General features: G+C 44.3%; 1 protein-coding gene across 7 annotated transcripts in view; it reads left to right on the forward strand.

The window, feature by feature from the left end:
* The window catches only part of Pik3r5 (phosphoinositide-3-kinase regulatory subunit 5), a 79,119-nt gene that overhangs the window by 17,541 nt on the left and 47,116 nt on the right, over positions 1–14,462 (forward strand). Inside the window, exon 2 of one of the 7 annotated variants that reach the window (XM_074046868.1) lies at positions 2,930–2,981. The exons of the other annotated variants lie outside the window; for them this stretch is intronic. The gene's annotated coding sequence lies outside the window, so the exon portion shown is untranslated. The remainder of the gene's footprint in view (positions 1–2,929; positions 2,982–14,462) is intronic. 7 annotated transcript variants of the gene reach the window in all.

Genomic DNA, 14,462 nt, shown 5'->3' on the forward strand with positions numbered 1-14,462 from the left:
TACCAACAGCAGCCTCCTACATAAAATCTCCTGTTTATGTACACTCTGGGATGTCCACACAAGGACCAAATTGCCTAATGACACATTTTGCAGACTCTATCCCTCTTGTTAAGTAACACATGACTGCATTTAGGAAGGATATGTCACCATGTCTGTAACCCGCATCTTACTAAAGTGTGTATGTGTGTGTGTGTGTCTGCCATGAGAAACAGGTTTGCCCAGCTGGGAAAAAAGATGAAGGGAATAAAGCTTCAAAGTGTCCTCCCTCCCTTCCTCCCTTCCTCCCTTCCTTCCTTCCTTCCTTCCTGACAGGGCCCCCAGCCTGCCTCTGGCCCTGCCTCTGTAGGGTACATGCTGGGCTTGTCCACAGCCTAAATGAGTGAGGTCACCAGCCCAGCAGTCTGACAGGGTCTATCTTCTCAGGCCTGGGGCATCCAGGTGACCAAGGAGATGACACGGAGGTTGTGTCTGTGGGTAGAGTGAGAGGAGGCATGGGTGGGGTTGAAGGGCCCTCTGGGGCCAGTGGTGTCTTTCTGGCTGGGGTCAGGCAGGCAGATGGGGGCAGGGTGTGGCTTCCTGTGGAGCCCATGAGATGAGAAGGGCTGGAGGTCCTGGGCTTACTGGGTGAATCTTCAGCCCCAGCCCAAGCCTGCTGGGGGAGACCCTCTACTGGAAATCCTCAAAGCAGTAAACATGCCTGGGGAGGTTCCCACACATAACCCCTCCCAGAGGGTTGTCTAGGCATGGGGGAGGGTCCTTCTGTCTCCCTTGTCTTAACTGCCAACACATCAGTACCTGTGTTGATGCAAATGCAGCAGGACGGATGGAGGCCATGGGTGGACTGGCTGGCCGATAGGAACAGGTTGCTATCTCTGGGCCCCAGGCACTGGAAATGGAGCATCAGGAGGTTCCCTGGGGGCCCCTGGCCTTGCTCCTTTCGGGATCCTCGAGCTGCAGGGCCTCAGGCTGCCGAGCCTTGGGCTGCCCTGCCACATCCTGTCCCCCACGGGCTGCTCTCGAAGCACAGGCCAGATGTGCAAATTCTGTGGCTGTGCCCTGGGTGAGTGAGGCACAGCTTGCTTTTCTTGGAAATCATCAGTGATTTGTTAGAAAAACAGGAAACATTGGGGCTGCTGGTGTGCATCTTGACATTTTGTTTTTGTTTTTGAGCTCCTTCATCTGTCTTCTGCACAGGTCTTTTGGAAGCTTCTTTTGCTCAGCCCAGTCTTGCCAGCCTCCAGCCATTCCCTACGTCTCCAGACAGTGCAGCCTCTTTTCCCTCTCCCTCTTGGCCTCTACTGCCTTCTCCCCGAGCCCCAGGCACTGCTGTGGGGAGGGCCATTGGATGTAGCCATGGAAACACGATGATGGACATGGGTTGGGCACGTTTGGAGCCTGGTTGGTGTCCCTGCATCTGTCTCCCGCCTCTGCCCCAGCCCCACCCCGTAACCATGCTTGGCCTGGAGGCAAAGTAGCCTCTGCTCACAGGAACCCGCTGCAGCCATGGCAGCTTGAGTGGCTCCCATCATCCTGACATGCCCCCACCCAATGTGTCATGGCCATGGGGAGAAGCCCTGCATTCCTTCTGGGTCAGATGGGAGCTGGAGAAGCCCTGAGATATCACTTTGCCCTTGGGGACATGAGGCTGAGAGAAGAAGGAGACTCTCCAAGGACCCCAAGTTGGATGCCTTGAATAAAGACAAGGAACTGGAAGAACAGGCCATCTAGGTCCAAACACTGGTCCTATCCAAAACAACTTCCTCCTGGCTGTGTCTCAGAAATACAGCAGGTAGGAGTTGGGAACAGTGGTCATTTTATGTGTTGGATCTTCAGAAAAGTGCCAGACTGTATGTGCCGCTGGTTCCTGAACCCACCTGTAGAGTTTCTCTGGGTCTCACTGTGTCAGGGCTGAACCCTGGGGATGGTGGTGATTGGCTTTTTGTTGTAGGTCCCCACCCCTAACAGGCCATTATGGAGAGTTCCATCTCTCACTCTATGACTGACGAAACCAAGGTCCAGAGAGGTTATGTGGCTTCACCCATTGTTCCCCACTCCCCAAGCAGGGCGCAGGTGGTGAGACAGGCAGTGGTCCCGAGCAGAAGAGGTTGTGCCACAGCCCAGCTGCTTGTCTTGTGGCCCCTCCCTGCTGAACTCTGCCCTGGCTTCCCATCCATTGGTGGGGCTTGGCACCACACCTTCACCTGGGCTCCCTCTGCCAGAGGAGCCAGGCTTAGGAACTGCCCTTCTGAAGTCATACAAGAAGTCTGATATGAGAGATTAGAAACTCCCTGCACCACTCTGTGGCTGTTGTTTTGAAAAGTAATTAACTGTCCAGAAAGACAGGAGGTATGAGACTATGCCGAGGCTGGGACTGGCAGGAGAACTGGGAGAGCTCCTCAGAGAGAAGCAAATTGAGGAACTCTGGGCTAGGGAAGGAGAGTAGCAGGAAGGGTGACTGCTTCTCCCAGCAGGACACAGTGAGCATCAACAGGTGACAACAGGTCCCAAGAGAGGGAGGGTCCTCCCTGTCTTCCAGCTCACATTCCCATTCCTTGATGTTGTATGGTCTTAGGGAAGCAAATTCTCACCCAGGGCCATGAACTTGGTTGGAGACCATGTGACATCATTATTTTCACTCACTGCTAACTGAAGTTTAGCGTTTCCTTCCATTATGAATGTAGGCAACGAGCCACAGTCATATCAGTAGCACCCGTGACTTTGTCACCAACAGAAATCCAGATGTGTTTGTGTCATTTCACAGATACCTCAATATGCTTTTTAATACTTCAAAGTGATTGTAGTAATTGGACTCATTGCTGAATTTTGATATTTACTGTGTTAAACAGAAGGACATATATAACCACTTTGTAAGTCTGATTATTTAATAGTTTTAACAATTATACTTGTTTTCTTTTTTCTTTTTTGGCAGTACTGGGGATTAAACTCAGAGTTTTGTGTTTGCTACGCGAACTCTCTACCACGTGAGTCATGGCCCCCATTTGCTTTTGCTTCACTTTTCAGATAGGGTCTGTGCTTCTGCACAGACTAGTCTCAGACTGCGATTCTCCTGCCTTCTCCTCTGGAATAGCCGGGATTATCAGAGTGTACCACCAGAAGGGGTCTGGTAATTGTATTTCAATGTGAGTCATTTCCTTGTAATCTTACATAATTTATTTCATGCATTTAAACCATTATGTATTATTCTGAAAAGGAATCTGTAGACTTCTCCAGATTGCCTTAGAGCAGGGCAAAATGATCAGGAATGCCTACCATTGGAGCAGGGAGGTTAAGAGTTCTAGGTGTTACCTAACAGCTGAGAGGCATCGGTGTTAGGCAGACCTGAGTTAGCATCTTTGCTCTCACTAACTACAGGTGCCGAGAAAATGACCCTATCCCTCAGAGCCTCAGCTCCTCGTGTGTAGAGTGGAGATGAAGAATGCCCACCTTGAAGGACGGGTCCATGTACCTGCCTAGTCATCACCTGGCAGGCAGAGTGGTCCCTAGTGGCTGGGAGCTGGTGTCTGTGGCAGCAGTTTATTTAAACCCCTGAGATTCAAGCAGGAGTCTTTTCTAATACAGGGGAAACTCCAGACTAGTTTCATGTCTTGCAGTCCTTCATGTAGAAGGGTAAACTTGAGTCATACCTGGATAATATTTCTCATCTTTTTCTTTTGCTCTGAGCTGGAAGCAAGTATCTCCCCAGGTATGAATTTTACTCCATTAATTCAATTATTTAAGAAATGTTGGGCTGAGGAGTTGTGTGACTCAAGTGGTTAAGTGCCTGCCTAACAAGTGTAAGGTCCTGAGTTCAAACCCCAGTACTGCAAAAGAAAAGAAAAGAAAAGAAATGCTTGGCACATCCACACAATGGAATATTGCCAATCATAGAAAGGAGTAAGTACTGTTCCATGCAACAAGAATATGTTAAGTGAAAAAAGCCGGGTGCAAAGGACCACCTATTATAGGATTCGTTTTGTATGAAATGTCCAGAATAAGCCATAATGACAGATTCATGGTTGCCAGAGGACAGGGGATACGGAGCATGGTTGACTGCTAATAGGTCCAGGGCTTCTTGTTGGAGTGATGGAGATGGTCTGGGATCAGATAGTGGCGATGGTGACATAATATACTGAGTACACTAAAAACCACGGTAGTGTACACCTTAACGTTGAGTTTTATGTTATATGAATTATATCAAAATAAAAAAGTAGATATCCACACCAATCCCATGGACAGTGAAAAGATAATAAAAGGAATATTTTGAACATCTCTGTGCTCACAAATTAAATGACTTAGGTGAAATGGACTAATTCCTTACTTCTACTGAAACTCACGCAAGGAGAAAGACAGCATGTGAGTAGGCCTCTGTCTACTGAATAAACAAAGGCATGCTTGGTGTACCTCAGGCGCGACCTGTCTGGACCAGCCAAGTCCTCAGCAATGATTCATCACGCACACAGCTGGAAACACCTTGGCCAGGTCTCCTCCAGGTGCCATAGTGCAAGGCTGATAGTGCCAACTCAAAGCCAGTGGGGCATCATCACAATCTGAGTGCTGTGCTTGGTCTTTTTTTTTTTCTTTTCTTTCCTTGGTGGTACTAATATTTGAACTCAGGTCTTCATGCTTGGTAGGCAGGCACTCTACCACTTAAGCCATGCCTCTAGTCCTTTTTGCCCTGGTTATTTTGGAGATAGGGTCTCACTTTTGCCCAAGCCACCCTCCTATTATACATTTTACACAGTATCTGGGATGAGTTCTCCCAAACTTTGTTGCTTGGGCTAGCCTGAAACCACAATCCTCCCTATCTCAGTCTCCTGTGTAGCTTGGGACAAACATGCCACCATGCCCAGCTATTGGCTTAGATAGGGTCTCACAAACTTTTTGCCTGGGCTGACCTCAAATCTTGATCCTCCCAATCTCAGCCTCCTCCCAAGTAGCTAGGATTACAGGTATGAGCCACCAGTATCCAGCTCTGTGCTCAGGGAACCATGTCACCATGGTACAGCAGGCAGCAAACCATGTATTCACCATGGTGAGGGTCACATTTCACCATCTGGTTGGCTAGTTCAAAACAAGCACTGGTGACCTCTGCTACAGTAAGCAGGCTTTCTCAGCAGAGATGACAGGGGCATATGTGGCCAGAGGGAAGTGGATGTGGGGAAAGGCACCAGGTCTGCCTAGAATTCTATCAGATCAACAGTCAGAGCTCTGTGAAACCTGAGGGAACTGGTGACAGAAGACATGTAGTTAGTAAGGCAGCTGAGGATAAGAGGCTCAATATTGAGGTTTCTAGACAGATGTCTCGATGGCCTCATTGTCTACCATGAAGCTTCAATCAGAGTGTTCCAGGGTGGTGCAGTTGCTGAGGATTGAGCTGTGGGGCTCGGTGACAGCTGTGGAAACCTGAGGACTGAGCAAATGGAGAATTGCAGTTTGGATTTCTTGCTGTAATCAGCAGAGACATTCCATCCTCAGGGAGCTGAGCCCAGAGCCGGTCCCCACCAGAGCTGCGGAAAATCCCAAGGCCCTGAAGACCTGTATACTGATCAGCCAAGACAAAGCCAGTGGTCTCCTTGCCAGTGACATAGAACCCACAGCCATAGCTGTTGGAGTCTCTCCCTTGCCTGGGTTGAGCTGCTGGGGCAGAAGTGTTGCGGGAATCTCAAGCTGAGATACGGGACACTGAGGCAAATTAGCAGGAAGCAACATTTATTGTGCCGGCACACACCCAGCGGACTTGTGTCCAAAGGCTGAGCCCCAAGAACAAAGGGGCCTCACCTTATATACCCTTACAAGCAGGTTACAGAAGCAAAAAGCAAAGCTCAACCCACATATGTTTGCATGTGACTTCATTGGCTATTTCATTTCCCCAGTGCTTTGTGACCTTCATGTTTCAATTCTTTAAGTTTTATCTCTCTGCAATGCCATCCCCTCCCCCTGCCTCATTATCAGAACACAGCCTGTTTCTCTTCTGGTCCTCCTCCCTGCTACAGAAGAGCTGGCTATAGGTGCCCGTGTGAACTTCACCCATGACCATGAGTTCCAGGTCTACAGATGCTGCCCTGGGCACATGCTTGCCAGTGCCACCTCACTGAGAAAGGTGCTGAAGGATTCATCTCCTCCCCGAGTCTTCTTGTCACTTGGCATCTGGTCATTGAGCTGGACGCTATGTTCCAAGTCACCAAGCTCCCAGCAGGCACTGCCAGTCATCTGGAGATGAACTCCTACATGATGGTTGTGAGTTAGGAGGCGAAGGTGACAGTAGCAGACTCAGGGTCCTGGTTACCATCAGCAGCTAGCTAAGAGTCAAGGCAAGTAGTACACTTGGCCATTTTCAGATACGACACCAAAAGCAAGATCAAGGAAAGAAAAGTCCGCTAAGTAGGGCATGATGGAAATTTAAAGGTTCCGGACTGGGGTAGGGCTCAGTAGTAGAGTCCTTACCTTGCCTACATGTGCAAGGCCCTGTGTCCAATCCCCAGCTCTATAAGAAAACAAAACCAAAATAAAATTTTAAATTCTACGCTTATGAAAGAGTAAAGTAAGAGAAGGAAATATCGGCACAGAGGAGGAAAAGATATTTGCACAACACATACATTGCAAAGATATTGTATTCAAAATGTACAAAGAACCCTTTTTTTTTTTTTGTGGGACTAGGGTTTGAACTCAGGGCTTCACACTTGCAAAGCAGCCACTCTACTGCTTGAGCCATATCACCAGTCCATTTTGCTCTGGTTATTTTGGAGATGGGGTCTCATGAACTATTTTCCCAGGCTGACCTCAAACCTCAGTCCTCCTGATCTCAGCCTCACAAGTAGCTAAGATTACAGGTGTGAGCCACCAATGCCCAGGCAGGGAACTCTTAAAACTATTAATAGCAAAATGACCAACCCAATTAAAATGCAGGCAAAAGATATAAATAACCAACTCACCAAAGAAGATATAAAAATTAAAATAAGAACTTTTTTTGGTAGTACTAGGGTTTGAACCCAGAGCCTTGCATTTGCTAGGCCACCAGATCCAAACCCCCAGACCTTATGCTTTTGTGTGTGTGTGTGTGGTGTTGGGGTTTGAACTCAGGGTCTAACCTTGAGCCACTCCACCAGTCCTTTTTTGTAATGGTTTTGTCAAGATAGGATCTTGCAAACTCTTTGCCCTAGCTGGGTTCAAACTGTGATCCTCCTGATTGCTGCCTCCTGAGTAGCTAGGATTACAGGCATGAGCCACCAGCGACTGGCTGCTTTGGTTATTTTTGAGGTAGGGGCTCACATTTATGCCGGGCTGGCCTGAACTATGATCCTCCTATTTACTACTTCCTGTGTAGCTGGCACAACAGGTACACACCACCACACCTAGCTTTTTATTGGTTGAGGTGGCATCCCTCAAATTTTTTTTTCCCAGTTTGACTTTGAATTGCAATCCTCCCAATATCTGCCTCCAGAGTAGCTTGGATTACAGGCATGTACCACTGCACCTGTCTGAAAAGAAGCACATTTAAAGATGCTCAACATAATAATCCATAGAAAATTGCAAATTAAGATACCTATTAAAATGGTAGGAAAACACTAGCAAGGGTCAGGACAACAGAAACTCATTCGTTGCTAGTGGGAATGCAAAATGGCAAACCTTGTAAAACAGTTTGATGATTTCTTAAAGAACTAAACATACTCTTACCATACGATCCCACAATTATGTTCCTGGGTATTTGCACAAATGAATTGAAACTTACACGTAAGAGTTTTATTCATAATTTCCCCCAAAAGAGAAGCAAGCAAAGTGTCTTTCAATAGATGAATAGATAAACAGATGGCCACATTCCTACAATGGAATGTTATTCAGCGATAAAAAATAGATACCAGACATGGGGGAAATTTAAATGCATTTTGCTAATGAAAAGCCAGTCTGAAAAGGCTACTTACTGTGTAATTCCAACTATGTAACGTTCTGGAAAAGGCAAAAGTATAGAGGCAGGAAAGTCCAGTGACTAAGCGAGGCTGGAGGGAAGCGATGAACAGAGCGCAGGGGACTTTCAGAGCAGTGACAATGTTCTGTGTGAGACTGTACTGGTGTATGGTCACGTTCCATAGCCCTGTAGTCTGACTGCAAACTGTGGAGCTTAGTTGATACAAATGTATGGCCATCAGTCCACCAGTTGTTGCAAGGTGGCACATTCATGGAAGTTATTAATAATAGAGGAAACCGTGGGCGGTGGGGGAGGAGAGGGAGTCTATGTACTTTCTGTTCAATATTTCTATAAATCTAACAATTCATTTAAGAAATAAGGTCATAAAAAGAAATAAGCATTTATCATCTTACATTGACTGAACCCTACCTAGGGGTCACATCCTGTCAGGAACCTACCACAACCCTTCCTCAAGTGGCTGCCTTCTTAGCAAGGGGATGGGGTGAGGGAAAACAACAGGTAAGAAAGCAAATTTCTTCACATCCTGGCTCAGGAGCAGCTCCCAGGAAGCTGGGGCTCTGACCCGAATCTCTTCTTTGGCCTTGGGCAGAGGAAACTGGTCTCCCAGGCAACGGGCCCACACTGTGGGTGGCCAAAAAACAACTTGATCATCACCTCTGCAGACTGACTCACAGGGTGTTACATGGATGTGATTTCCCCCAGTGGCCAAGGAATACCCCCTTGCTTATGTGATCATAGCATCATGGGCTCCCGTGTGGGTGGGCTTTGGTTACACGATTGTGTAACTGTCCAGAAGGATCTGTCAGGCCCCAAGCTGGGCGCTGGGGTTGGAGTCACGAGTGTGGTAGACCGGCCACTGTCCTCAGCGCTGAAAGCCCAGTGCAGGAAGCAGGCAGTGACAATGCAGACACTGGAGAAGCAGAGAGGCTGTGGCAGCTGGGAGGCGAGGTGGAGCCAGTCCAGCCTGGGGTCAGAAGACCTTCCTTGAGGAGGTGACCTGTAAATAAGATGGTAGAATGTGTATTGGGTTCCAGATCAGAAGCAGGGAAAGGTGGAGAAATATTGCAGGTAGAGGAGCTGAGGTGAAGCCATGACACTGTAGAGGTCTGGAGTCCTAGACCTCTCAGGACTTGTAAACTGTGTTAGGACTTGGTCCCAGACAATGGAAAACCACAGGAAAAGGTTAAGGGGGCTGGGAGGCGTCACTCCTTATCCAGGGGGTACTGGTTTCCCATCCCCCTGTAGATAGCTCAAGTCCCTTCTATAAATTAAATGGTGTGGTATTGCACCTAGTCTACACACTTACCACTGACTTAACTCTCTAGATTACTGGGAATACCTAATTCAGTGTGAGTGCTATACAAGTAGTTGTTTAGGGAATAATGACACAGAAAAGGTCTGTACATGTTTGATGCAGATGCAATTTCTTTCTGAATATATTTTGTCCACCATTGGTTAAATCCTGTGAATACAGAGTCCACAGGTACAGAGGGCTGAGTATAATAAAATATGCTTTTCTCAAAGATGACCCAACATAGAACAGTGTGTCTGCTATGATCCCATTTGTGTAAAAAAAAAAAAACACGTGTACAAGTACATATGTCAATGTACACATGCGCTAAAAAGGATTAGAAGAATAACAGACCAAACCAGGAGGGGGATCGTGAGTGTGTTTGAAAAGGGAAAGGGATGTAAGAACAACTTTCAAGATCTATTCTGCACACTTACTATGTTGCCAAGAGAAACTTCAGAAAATATTTTTTTATTCAGGTCTGATTTACATTCTGTGAAACATAAAATTTTATTGTACAGTTTGATGAATTAAGAAAAACATATACTCTGATATACACCCTTTGAAAAAAGCAGCCTCAAAGTCAATGCCAACACTGCAGTAAAATCCCCCTGAGTATTTCAGTATTCACCGACGTGTGTGGTATCAGTAAATCATGACCTGCTTTAAGTTCATTATCTCTGTGCCTTATCCGAGCTCCCTCTGTGGGACCCCTGCAAACAGCTTCCTTGGTTTAAGGACTCACTCGAGCTAAAAACCTGTATGGAGCCCCTGTGAGTAAGCTGCTTCCCACCCAGTCCCCAAGTCTGTACCAGGGAATGAAGGGCTGCTATTGAAGACAGAGTCAACACTGAGATGATTTTAACAAAACATGCAATTAAAAGATCTCATTTTTTTTTCTGGGATCATTTCAAAGTTTTCCTGTATGATTAACTACACAGGCGAGGTCCTCCTGCTTGCTCAGTTAAGTAAGGACCCTGAATCTCCTGATTTTGGGGAAACTGTCTTTTTTTTTTTTTTTTGGTACTGGGGACTGAACCGAGAACCTTCTATATGCTAGGCAGGGGCTCCACCACTGAGCCACATTCCCAGCTTTTTTTTAAATTTATTTAAAGACAACATCTTGCTAAATTTCCCAAGCTGGCCTTAGACTCCCTAGGGCTGGGATTATAGGGGTGAACCACTATGCCTGGTAAAACTGTTCTGTTCAAACTTTAATTATATGGCACCTGACTCCAGCAACTCCATTCCACTTTGGTCAGTCAAAATGATGGACTCCCATAAAACTGCTTGGTAAACCCCAGCCCTTCTTTCCTTATAGCATGAAGAAGCCCTAACTGTAACTTGTTCAGTTCTTTTCTACTTCTCCTTTTATGAATGTATATCTGTACAAAGAGGCTCCGTTGTCGTTCCATACATGCAAATAGTGTTCTTTGATCACATTCACCCCTTCTATTACTCTCTTACTGCTTCTTCCCCTCTTTTTTCTTTTCTTTTTTTTTTAACACAACATGACAATGTTTAATGTACTTGAGTTTAAATGCTAAAAATTTAATCTGATTTCTTTTGATAGGACTGGGGTTTGACACTCACAGCTTTACAAGCCCTCTACCACTTGCACCACATCTCCAGTCCATTTTGCTTTGGTTATTTTGGAGATGGGGATCTCACAAGGTATTTTCTTGTGCTGGCCTCAAACTGTGATCCCCGCCCCCCATCTCAGCCTCCCAAGAAGCTTGGATTACAGGCATGAGCCACTGGCACCCATATAACATCTGATGTTTTTTCCTATGTAGTCCAGGCTGACCTCTAATTCTCCTCCTACCCCAGTCTCCCAAATACAGAGACTACGGGCATGTGTCACTACACTCAGCTAACTTGTTCAATTCTAACCAACCTACTTTCTGTGAATCCCAATGTGTGTTTTAAAAATTTGTACTTTTTCCCTAAAACAATAAAAATTTATACACTGATATAACTCATACTCCTATCAAGAAACAGAATATTTCTAACATTACAGTAATTTCCTCATGCCTGATCCTGGTTGGTTCTTTCTGTGCCTTCCAAAAGTGATCCCCATTTGGATTTGTGTCTCCACACATTAGTTTTGTCTATTCCAAAACCTCCTGTACGTAGAGCCACAGAGAGTCTGTCTTTTTGTGTCTGCTTCATTCACACACCTTGGTTTTGGCTTTCATCTGTGCGGTTACATGCCTTAGTAGTCTGTTCTTTACATTCCTTGTATTGCTCAGTGATCATCCACTGTGTGACCAAACAGATATTTATATGATTCTCTACTCATGGGTCAGGTTGGTTCCAGTGTGAGTCAATTTATTAATAAAACTGCTGTGAACGCTATTGAAGTCTTTTTGCCAGGATATGATTTCATTTATTTGAATCAAGAGAATAGAATTATGGGGTCCAAAGTGGAGGTAATTGTTTAATTTTTTTAGACTGCCAAACTAATTTTCAACACTGTCCGTTTCACAATTCCATAATAATAGTTCCATTTCCTTTTCAACTTGGTATTGTTGATCTTTTTAATTTTACATATTCCTGGGTTGGATTGTCTCATTGTGGTTTAAAATCTGCATTTCCCGATGATTGTGATGAAGAGAATATTTAAATGAGTTTATTGGCCACTTTTATATCTTTTGGGAAGTATCTGTTCTATTCTGAGATAGAAATCGCTTCTCAGATGCATGTAATATGTATGTATTTATAGTTAATATATTCTTCTAGTTCATGGGTTTTTTTTTTCATTTTCTTTATGGTTTCCTTCAAAGAAGAGAAGTTTAAAACGTTGATGAAATCTAACACTTATTTTTTCTCTCATGTTTCATCCTTTGCCTGTGTAGATCGTGAAGGTATTTTCTTGTGTTTCTTCTAGAAGCTCTGTACTTTTAGCTTTTTAATCTAGATCTATAGTCCATCAAATTGATATTTCATGTGACACGTGAGTTGAGGACAGTTCCCTTCCTTCTCTATGGATATCCAGTTGTTCAGGACCAGTTGATAAAAGACCTTCCTCTTTGGATGGCTTTGGGGACTTTGTTGAAAATCACTGAGCCACGTGAGTGGTGACCTATTTACAAACCCTGGGGATGAGACAAGGATCTGTTACTTTGTCTTTATATTGTCGATATCCTGATGACTGTGGCTTTAAAGCCAACCTTGAAGTCAAATAGCACGACTCCTCCAACTTTGTCTTTCTCTTCTTAAAACTGTTAGCTCTTCTAAGTCTTTGGCATTTCCATATGTATTTTAGGATCAGCTTGTCTGTTTCCTTCCTTTTTTTAAGTGTTCTGTGATACTGTTTCAATTGCATTGAATCTGTAGCTCAATTTAGAAGAAGTTGACATAATACCAATAGTGGGTTTCTGACCCATGAACATGGTACATTTGTTCCCTTACTCTTTATCTTAGCAATGTTTTCTAGCTTTAAATGTAGAAGTGTCATACATTTTGTTAACTTTATCCCTACGAATTTCATTTTTTGGATGCTATAGTTAATGGTATTTAAGTTTTTTTCATTTTCTAACATGTCATTATTAATATATAGACATATAATTGATTTTTTTATATTTACTTTGTATCCTGTAACCTTGATCAATTAACTTGTGGTGGTTTTTAACAGACTCCTCAGGACTCTATGTGTATACAGTCATGGCATCTGACCTTGTCATACTTCCTCCCTTCTGCTGTGTATGTTTTTAGCATTGCCTGTGGCAATAGTTATGACCACCAGCTGAATGTTAAATAGAAGTTTGAGAGCAGACATTCTTGCTTTGTTTCCAGCAGCAGGTGAAAAGCATTCCATTTTCACCACTAAAGTGTGATGTTAACTGTAGATTTTGTTCATAGATGACCTTTATTATTCTAGAGAAGCTTCCTTCTATTCCTAGATTTTTTATAAGCAAGTGTTGAATTCTTTCTGAGACACCAGTTCCATATATGTTAGATCTTTTGATTGTGTCTAGAAGTCACCAAGGCTCTATTCATACTTTAAGATCTTTTTAATTTTTTGTACTTTAGTTTGGGTGATTTCTACTGCTTTATATTTAAGTTCACCAATCTTCTTTTTGCAGTGTCTCCTGTTTGGTCAGTCCATCCAGTGAATTTTCCTTTTCAGAGACTGTTTCTCTGTCCTGGATTTCCATTTGCTCCTTTTCTAAGTTTCCAATGCTCTACTGATAGTTCTCCAATAACTTGTTCTGCCCATTTGTCCTTGAAATATTTTAACATATTTGTAGTACATGTTTTTAACATTTCTGTCTTCTAATTCCAACACATCTTCCATCTTTCTGTTTATTTCCATTAAATTATTTCACTAGTACTGACTTATACTTTTCTCTATCCTCATCTATCAAGTCATTTCTAAATTGTTTTGAGTGTGCCATTTTGTTGACAGTCTAAATTTTATTGTTTTTCCTCAAAGAATGTTGAATTTCATTCTTGCAAGCAGTTAATATATAGATGGAAGACATGATCCTTTCAAATATTCTTTTTTGGGGGGGATGTTGGTACTAGGGTTTGAATTCAGGTCTTGTGCTTGCTAGATACGCACTCTACCACCTGAGCCCCACATCATTGGCCCTTTTTTAGTTATTTTTGGGAGAGAGTCTCATGTTTTTTGCCCTGCCTGGTCTGGACTATGATCCTCCTATTTATACTTCTTACAGTAGCTAGCATAACAGGCAGGCGCCACCACCTTCAGCTTATTGGTTGAGATGAGGTCTCATGAACTTTTTGTCTGGGCTGGCCTCAAACTGCAATCCTTCCAGTCTGTGCCTTTGAATAGCTGGGATCACAGGCATGGGCCACCCCTCACAGTCTCTCTCAAATATTTCTTAAGCTTATTTAGGATGTATGTAGCTTTGCCGTTACTTAAAAGCCTGAGCTGCCTCTCTAGGGTGTCAGTTAACCCCCAGGGTATTCAGTGACATCTTTCTACTTTGGCTGATTGGAAATCCAATGGCTTCCAACACTGTGTGATCTCTGGAGTCTCCATGAGTTCAAGGCTTCCTGGAAGCTGTTTCTGCAGGCTTTACAAAGTCTTGTCTCCTACATGCAGTTTAGAACTCAAAGCCTAGCAAGATCCCGCCGCAGAATCCTAGAGCTCTTCTTTACATTTCTGTCTTTCCAGTTTCCTGACCCCCAAAATTCCAGCCATCTCAGGAGCTCCAAGCTCAACTTTTTGTCTCCTCATCTCAAAAATACCTCTATATTCTGCCAGGTTTCTGTCTC

Source organism: Castor canadensis, chromosome 11 (assembly GCF_047511655.1).
Source record: "Castor canadensis chromosome 11, mCasCan1.hap1v2, whole genome shotgun sequence".
NCBI lineage: Eukaryota > Metazoa > Chordata > Mammalia > Rodentia > Castoridae > Castor > Castor canadensis.